This window comes from Mus caroli, chromosome 5 (assembly GCF_900094665.2).
Source record: "Mus caroli chromosome 5, CAROLI_EIJ_v1.1, whole genome shotgun sequence".
NCBI classification, from domain to species: domain Eukaryota; kingdom Metazoa; phylum Chordata; class Mammalia; order Rodentia; family Muridae; genus Mus; species Mus caroli.
In genome coordinates this window covers 96,517,361-96,526,799 of record NC_034574.1, presented here as the reverse complement: position 1 = coordinate 96,526,799, position 9,439 = coordinate 96,517,361, and the positions used below count along the sequence as shown (strand labels likewise).

Here is a 9,439-nt window from a genome sequence, read left to right as displayed (position 1 = left end):
TTGTAGACCAGGCTGGCCTCGAACTCAGAAATCCGCCTGCCTCTGCCTCCCGAGTGCTGGGATTAAAGGCGTGCGCCACCACGCCCGGCTATGTTTTTTGTTTTTCAAAAGATCGATTTTAACTGGCAATGTGGCAGTGTAGACCATAATCCCAGCAATTTAGAAGTTAAGGCAGGAGATTTTTGAATTCCACAATGGGGCTGGAGAGATGGCTCAATAGTTAAGAGCACTAGCTATTCTTACAGGACTGAAGTTCAGTTCCCAGCACCCACACTGGGGGGAGGGGGGCTTTCAGCTTTACTCCAGTTTTAGGGGCTCTGACACTAACTTTTGATTTCTGTGCGTACCACATGCACATGGTACATAACACACTTGCAGATAAACACTTATATACATAAAATAAAAACAAACTTTTTTAACACAAAAAGACTTGTCTGCATGTAACAGAAGAGTCAGTTAGCCTGGCTCATGTCCGTAATCCCAGCACTTGGGAAGCTGAGGCAGGAGTGTTCCAAGTTTGAGACCACTCTGGGCTATGGTAAAATTTTAGGTCAGCCTGGGCCACAGAGTAAGGCCCTTTCTCAAAACAAAAGCAACAAAACACAGGGAAAGAAAGAACAATCTTATATAATTTTTTTCCACTCTGAAGGTGGTAATTAACAGAACAAATGTATGCATAAATATGTATCGGTATATGTCAGGTGTGTGGTGCACCCCTTTAATTCCAGCACCTGGGGGGGGGGCAAAGGCAGGCAGCTCTCTGAGAGTTGGAGGCTTGCCTGGTCTACAGAGGAAGTTCCAGGATGGCCAGGGCTACACAGAGAAACCCTGTAGGGAAAACCAAACCAAAACAAACTGGTGTCTAACAAAAATGCAGCGCATACGGATGTTTTTACCATTTCATTATTTACTTATTTTTATTTTATGTACATTGGTGTTTTGTCTGTTTGACTGTGTGTGTGTGTGTGTGTGTGTGTGTGCGCGCGCGCGCGTGTGTGTGTTGGGTCCCTTGAAACTAGAATTACAATTGTGGGCCACCATGTCATTGGTCATCTGGAATCCAGGACATCTGGAAGATCAGCCGTCTGTCCAGATCCACATATGTATGTGTATATATCTTAACTGAATATCTTCTACAGCTAAGCTAAGAACACTAACTGGGTGTAGTGGCACAAGTTTATAATCCCAGCAGAGGCTGAGGCAGGAGGGTAGCAAAGACTGCCGGAGCTACATAGTGAGATTCTTTGAAAAGTCAAAGTGTGAAAACCAGAAGGCTGGGATTAAAGGTGTGCGCCACCACTTTAATCCCAGCACTTGGGAGGCAGAGGCAGGCAAATTTCTGAGTTTGAGGCCAGCCTGGTCTACAAAGTGAGTTCCAGGACAGCCGGGGCTATACAGAGAAACCCTGTCTGGAAAAAAACAAAACAAAACAAACAAACAAACAACAACCCCCCCCCCAGAAGGCTGAAAAGGAGGCAGAGAATGAAGAATCGGACTCTACCGCCTGTTAGCTCAGCCAGCTATTTACAAAATTCAGTTAAAGCAAGTAGGAAACAGAAGAAACAGCAGGTTCTGATACTGTTTGATTACCCCATAATGGAACACTGACTTCAGGGGATGGGGGTAAGGGTGGTGGCTTGATCTGCATACTGTGTAAAGCAGTATTTAAAATAGCCGGAACCTTATTTTGCTATATTGTCTAACTTTGCAACCTAACCGAAGACAACATGATTCATCAAAACTGTCCTTTTGCAAGATTGAAGAGTTACAAAAATGAAGGAAGCCAAAGGCCCTATAGAAATGCAGTCTCTATGCTGAATGCATAAGCCAATACACAACAGCCTAGCTTCTAGAAAGATGGTAAAGATATTCCCAAGATCGAACCTGCAGGTCCCACATCCCCAGCACCACCAAACTTGTGATATTTCAAAAATAAAAACAATCATTCCTGCTAATAAAACCCCGCCTCTCCTTCAAAGTCTCATCCTGACCTTCTTCATCTCAAAGCCCTGCTAGGTTCCAGCTCTCCTCAAACAAGCCGGAGTTCAAATGAGTTTCCCTAGCTTTAATTAGCCTTCTCTCCTCTTCTCTCCGGGGTAGTTAGCTTTCCAATCTCCCTGTTCCTTTATGCACACACAGCCAAGAAGTCACCTTTAAACGAAGCAGGTGAGCCATTAAGAATTTTTAATCTCATGTGAATCTATTTCTAGAATACCCACTCAAGGAATCCTTTCCAGTAAAGATGAAAGGCGAGCTAAGGAATACATTAGAGAGGAAGCGAACACTCACTCGGGGCCATACCTAGGTATTTGTAAGCCACAGGGAAGAACTTGTATCTTTTTTCTTTCCGAGCCCCCAACTAAGACCTCGAGCCTGACCCCGCCTAGGTCTGAGAGAGGGATACGGCCCCCCACCCCCACTTTCCGTACATTCTGCACAATCTTGCCCTGAATCCTGCGCATAGCTCCTAGCACTCTTTCAGTGCCTCCATTGCAGAATTCTCACTTTGCAACTGTCCCAGACAGCGCTGCGTCTGCATCCCGGCTCAAGGTTCCGCACTGAAGGTTTTCAATGTGCCAAGTTCTTCCGAGGCTGGTCATACCCCCCATGGCGCACCAACAGGATTAAAATTATCCCACCCTACCCTTCAAAAGAGCACACAGCAAGGCAAATGGAACCGCCGGCAGCCAGGGCGTTCCGCCAGCTCTGTCTGGTTCTCGGAAGATTCGGACACAGCCCCAACCTCCAAAGCCAAGGGTCTTAGGACGATTTGCATAACAGTATTGGTGGAGAAACTCAAACCGCAAGAAGCTGGCAGGCCCCGCAGGGCTTCCGTGGAAGTAGGATTCCACACAGGAAGCGTATGATTCGCAGTACCCCTCAATCCGTTGTCCCCCTCTTAACTCCCCGACCGAGAAGACCTGACATTGGAGAAAAGTATATGAGAGGGGGCGGGGGAGGGGAGAATGCCGAGAAACCGGCCAATCCTTAGTCTTAAAACGCTGTCTCCCTCCGTCCCAGACAGCAGTTCTCAGAAGTGCCTCCAACTTTCCCCTGCCTTGAGGACGCCGACCACCGCCCCACGCCTCTTGTCCATCACAGTTAGAGGGGATAGGTAGGCATCACCAGTCTCCTGCCAGATGCTGGGGGGCGGGGGGGCGAAGGGTCGGAAGCGGAGGAGGAAAGAACCTGGCTGTACTCCTCGAGAAACTTCTGGGACGCGTGTGTTACGCAACTCAGGAACCAGACTCCAACAACGGGACATTTTCCCGCAGGACTCGAGGCTCAAGGGAACGAGGGAGGACGAGCGACCTCTTAGGTCCCTGTCCCCTGGGTTCTGGAAGCTACCTGCAGCGGAACCGCAGACAGGGGCGGCGCACCGATCTTCTGCTCCCATTTGCCCCAAAGGTTCCCATCAGGAAAGTAGCAAGACCCGCGCTTGAGTTAGCGTGCGGGGCAGCCCGGCTGCGGAGAAGTTCGCGACTGCGGCACGGGGGACCTGGTGAGCCCCCAGGCCCCCAGCCCGGAACACGCAGGGCTCGGCTTACCTTCCAGCTCCTTTGGTTCTCCAGTCCCGGCAGGGGCGTCCTTCTCACCTCCCTTGACCTGTTGAGATGCAGGGACACGGGTTCCGCCGCTCTAGAGCTGCGGGGACCGGAGGGTACAGTCCGCACCACCGTGCGTGCAGGCTGCTGGCCGAGTGCTCCAGGCTCTGCCAGCTCCCAGCTCGCTAGCTTCGGGCATCTGCCACCCGGAACGCCCCGAGGCTCAGGCCACGCCCTGGGTGCCAAGCCACGCCCCTCGCCTCACCCCACCCCCACCGGCCCAGCTCCGCCCCAGCCCACAACCCTCCGACTGGAGCCACCCCGAAAGACAGGGACACCGCGGTCCTCCTGCAGAGACGCGGGTGGGAGGCTCGTGGGGGAGGAAACGCGATAGTGGCCACGCCGACCGCGTGCGTGACCCTGCTCCAGGCCGCTGCAGGGCACCAGAACCCTTTGGCTTGACAACCAGATAGGTTAAGCTCCGGGTCAAGTTGCAACGGAAAGTGTCAAGAAGGCTTTTTTTTTTTTTTTTTTTTTTTTACAAGCTCCTGTGCAATTGAAACGGATTCCTTGTCCTTTAATGGTGATAATAACTAACATGTAGGGGAGCGATTTACAGCTGAAAAAAACAACAACAACAACAACAAAAAAAAAACGGACTTCACACACAGGCCGGGTTCATCTTCGCAGCAACCTTCTTACACGGATATTGTTCCCATTCCCCAAATAATAAAACTGAAACTGAAAAATAAGTACGGTGCTCAATATCACAGGCAACAAAGTGACTTAGGTTAGCTCGGCTCTCCTCTCTCAACCGCAGGGAATTCTATTGGATGCTTAGGGGACCTTGTAAGCACAGCCCCACAGGAAGAAGGGAGAAGTTCCTAGGAGTTCTACACTGAACACGCTAGTCAGCTGTTCCCAATCAGGAACCTCACTTTCTTCCCGGAAAGAGACAGAAATACTATGAACCGTCCTAGGCCATAGGCCACGCTCATGCGTGTCTTTTTAAATTTTTTTCCTTTCTTTTTTATTTATTTATTTATTTATTTATTTATTTATTATATGTAAGTACACTGTAGCTGTCTTCAGACACTCCAGAAGAGGGAGTCAGATCTTGTTACGGATGGTTGTGAGCCACCATGTGGTTGCTGGGATTTGAACTCCTGACCTTTGGAAGAGCAGTCGGGTGCTCTTACCCACTGAGCCATCTCACCAGCCCCATTTTTTTCCTTTCTTTTATTATTATTATTTTATTTTTTGCCAGTCTCACTAGGTAGCACCATTACACCTGGCTATCTGTCTTAAATTACGAAAGTCACTTACTTAGATAAACTATCCAGTGTCTAGGCAAAAGAATATAATGTATGGAGCTGGAGAGATGGCTCAGAGGTTAAGAGCACTGACTACTCTTCCAGAGGTCCTAAGGTCAATTCCCACCATCCATATGGTGCCTCACAACCATCTAAGGTGGGATCAGATGCCCTCTTGTGGTGTGTCTGAAAACAGCTACAATGTACTCACATGAATACGAAATAAATAAATCTTTTAATTTTTTAAACTTTTCTTGTTTCTTTTGGTTGTATTGAAGATTAAGATCCAGAAAGTGTGCAGGCTACTGAATTTACCACTAAGCCACACCCCCAATTTATTTTCCTTTTCTTCTTTTCTTTCTGTTCTTATTTGTATTTTATTTTTTGAGATATGGCCTCATGTATCCCTAAAGTTGTTATATAGCTGAGAGCAATGTTGAGCTCCTTGCCAATCCTCCAGCCTATACCTCTTGAGTTCTGGGATTATAAGCTCGATTCCCTGGCCTAGAGGGGAGATGGAGTCCTGAACTCTGAATAGGCTTGGTAAGCATGATACCAACTAAGCCAAATCCTCTGCTCTTTTTGTTGTTATTTTGCTTCCTATCCCCTACCCCAATAAATCTTAAAAAAAAAAAAGAATATAATGTATGAAGAATAAGCCCTTATATGCTCTCTGTGTTCGTCTCCTTTTTTTTTTCAGTTAAGTATTGCTTTGCCCCTCATGAGACCTTCACTGTCTACAAATTGAAAATCAGATCGATCAATATTTGCATTTTCCAAATTAAACACTTTATTGACTACTGTGCCTTATTTTCCGTGGATTGTTTTCCAGAATGTAGGGGACACAGCTCAGGGGGACCAAGCTTGCCCTTCCACTGTGCCCCCATGGTGAGACTGTGTTAATTTGCTTCACCATGAAAATAATTTTGATGTCCCTGGTGAAACTGGGCAGGGGTTTTGTTGTTGATCCCAAGCGGTTGCTTATTTATTTACAACACTTTCCTATGTAGCTCAAGCTGGCCTCTGACTCACTTTGTAGCCAAGGATGACCTTGAAAGGGTTCGGATCCTGCTGCCTCCACTTCCAGAGCTAGGATTACAGGGGTGTAGCATTGAGCAAGGAGAGTGGAAGCTGGGGCTTCCAGCTAAGCTGTTTACATGCTAGGTGAACACCCTGTTTGCTGGTTGTAATATCTGGGAGTGAACCTGGGGCCTGCTCTATCCTAGAGCTACACCTCTTTCCCCCGTGACTTTAGATTAAATGCTAGAGTTGTCTGAACAGGGTCGGATAGCAATGACCTCTGGGGTTTGGATGTTCTTACAATTTTCTAATAGAAACTGCTATCCGTTCTCAGCATCAATATGTGATTTTAAAAATCCTTTTGGTTCTATACCTATTATATTTATGGTTTTTTTTTTCCCTAATATGTATCTCATGGTAAAAGACAGGAGGAACATATGTTGATATTGGAAGTTTAGTGTTTAATTTGAAAGAGACAGTGCTTTGGTTCACAGGGCATGCCATTCCACATCTGTGATCCGAAGGCAACGTGCCAGGAGGGGACACATGACAGCAGAGACAAAACTCCAGCTCACAACAGAGTCCAGGGAGTTGGCAGAAACAAGTGAGTTACTGAACATTCTCAGCGAGCACTGCTACTGATTTGTTTCCTGACTGATAATGGGTACTTAGAGGCACTTAAGTCAGGGCTGGAGCTGCAAGTGCACTTTTCTCTTGTGGAGGGCGAGAGGACCAGAGTTCAATTCCCTTCACCCACATCGGGTGGCTCACAACCACCTTTGACTCCAGTTCCAGAGAGATCTGGACTCCGCAGGCACCCAAACATATTTGCTTATGTGCCTGTGCAATTGTGCATGTGTGTGACCGAGAGTGTGCCACACACACACACACACACTTGCACAATAATAGTAGTAGAATATGATGGGAGGAAGGATTGCCAGATCTAACAGAGCTACATACTGAAAAGGAGTCTAAAAATAAATAGCCAGGTATGGTGGCACTTGCTTTAAATCTCAGCACTCGAGAGGCAGAGCCAGGTGAACCTCTGTGAGATCGAGGCCAGTCTGGTTTACATAGTAAATGTAAAGCCAGCAGAGCTACACAGTCAGACCCTGTCTCAACAACTCACAATTTGACCAGGCTGGCCTCAAACTGAGAAACCTACCTGCCTGTCTGCACTCAGGAGGCAGAGACAATGCAGGGATTTAAGATATATAACACCATTTCCTGGCTTAGTTGGAAAAAAAAATCACTAATTTCACCCAAGCCTGATTGAGTTTGAGTTTCAGCCCCAGAACCCACATTAAAAAGCCAGATGCATCTGGGCGGTGGTGGTGGTACACCTTTAATCTCAGCACTCGAAGGCAGAGGCAAGCAGATCTCTGAGTTCAAGGCCAACCTGGTCTACAGAGTCGGTTCCAAGACAGCCAAAGCTACACAGAGAAACCCTGTAACAAACAAACAAACAAACAAACAAACAAACAATGCAGACCCAGCGGCTTATAAGAGATGTCTCAGCATTAAGGCACTGGCTGCTCTTCCAGAGGACCTGGGTTAGTTTGTAACTCTACTTCTAGATGGATCTGGTGCTCCCTTCTGCCCTCCCTTCCATGGACACGGCACACGTGTATTACACAGACCTATAGGCAGGCAAAACACTCATGCACAGAAAATAAATAAAATCCGAGAGAGAGAGAGAGAGAGAGAGAGAGAGAGAGAGAGAGCAATATGCTCATCTAGTCAGTTAGTAGAAACAGAAGAATCACCCGGAAGCTCTCAGTCCAGTTAACCTCTGGCACACAGGGCAATGGCAGGAACAAAAGCAAACCTGAACGTTGTCCTGTGATCTTCACTTTTAAAAGCTCACAGCTATACATACACAAACACACACAAATAAAAACAAGTAAGTTATTGCTTGCCTCCTTTTTGACAGGCAATGTTCTACATCACCAAGATTTGAGTACTTTATTTGCTTATTAAAAACTTTTTTTTTTAGATGCTGGGGATGAGATCTAGGGCAGAGTGTATGTTAGGCCAGCCTTCTACCACTGAGCTACATTCTCAGTTCAGTTTTCTTTTTTTTTGGGGGGGGGGGGTGGTGGTGGTTTAAGACAGGGTTTCTCTGTTTAGCCCTGGCTGTCCTGGAACTCACTTTATAGACCAGGCTGGCCTCGAACTCAGAAATCCAGATGCCTCTGCCTCCCAAGTGCTGGGTTTAAAAGCGTGCGCCACCACACCACGGCCAGTCTCAGTTCAGTTTTCTTTTCAATTTATGGCATCATGTAAAGAAATCAAGTAAGGCCAGGCACAGTATCAAATGCTTGTAATCCTAGCACTTGACGGTCTGAGGCAGGAGAGTTCAGAGTTGGATGTGTCGGGAGTTTGATGTGATGATGTGAGAGTTCAGTTCCTGGGACCCAAATGGTGGGAAGGGCAAACCAAGACTTGTCCTCTAACCACAAGCGTGGCTTGGCACCCATACCATCTCTCCTTCCAGGAAGTAATAAAAAGTGTAAGAGAAGGATTAGGAGTTTGAGGCTAGCCTAGGATACATACTGAAGTCCCGTCTGGGACAAAAAACAAAACCACCTCCACCCCCACCCAAAAAAAAAAAAAAAAAACCCCAAAAAAAAAAAAAAAAAAAAAAAAAATAAAAAACAACAAAAACTGAAGCTGGGCTTTGGGGCATATATTTAATCCTCACTCTCAGGTGGCCAAGACCGGTGGATCTCTGAGTTCTAAGCCAGCCTGCTCAACAGTGAGTTCCAGGACAGCAAGGGCTACACAAGGAAACCCCGTCTTGGGGCTTGGGGGTGGTGTGGGGAAATAGGAAAACAAAGCCAAACGAAAATCCAGTAAGAAAGCTGCAGATATTTCACTTCGCTAAGAATATTTCCGCCACGTTCTTGTGTTTGTTTGTTCTGTTTTTGAGATAAGGTCTTACTCTTGCTCTATAGCCATTGCTATTCTGGAACTCACTAAGTAGTCCAGGCTGGCCTTAAAGAGCAATCCACTTGCCTCTGCCTCCCAGGTGCTGGGATTACAGGCATGTGCTACTACACCCAGGTCCCCCATTCTCTTCGTCGCACAGATTCTTCACTACAGTTTTTAGATCTATACTAAAGATCTAGTACTTGTTTGTTTGTTTGTTTGTTTGTTTTGCTTTGAGACAGGGTCTCACAGTAATGCCCAGGCTGGTTTCCAACAGCTGGGCTCATGTAATCCTTCTACCTTAGCCTCCCTAGGAGCTGAAATTTGAGGCATGTCTATTCACGCCAGGCCTGACTTCCTTAATGGTAGCAACAGAATCACACATATTTCTGACTATATTTCTTCTAAGGTGAATCAAGTCCCTGGTATTGGTGATTTAAGAAGCAAAGAGGCAAAAAACACCACAAATTAACCAGAGGAGACTACAAGATGGCTCCTTTCAGCTCATTCCTCATGAATCTCCAAAGGGGTTTTCTTATCATCTTCTCCTATGATTTTTTTTTTTTTTTTTTTTTTTTTTTTTTTTTTTTTTTGGGGGGGGGGGGTGGTGGTGGTTTAAGACAGGGTTTC

The 9,439-nt window shown here is 46.6% G+C and overlaps 1 protein-coding gene across 1 annotated transcript in view; it reads right to left on the bottom strand.

Moving 5' to 3' along the window:
- The window catches only part of Aff1 (AF4/FMR2 family member 1), a 162,884-nt gene extending 159,158 nt beyond the window's left edge, over positions 1–3,726 (bottom strand). Inside the window, exon 1 of the mRNA XM_029478020.1 lies at positions 3,549–3,726. The gene's annotated coding sequence lies outside the window, so the exon portion shown is untranslated. The remainder of the gene's footprint in view (positions 1–3,548) is intronic.
- Between the last annotated feature and the right edge of the window lie 5,713 nt (positions 3,727–9,439).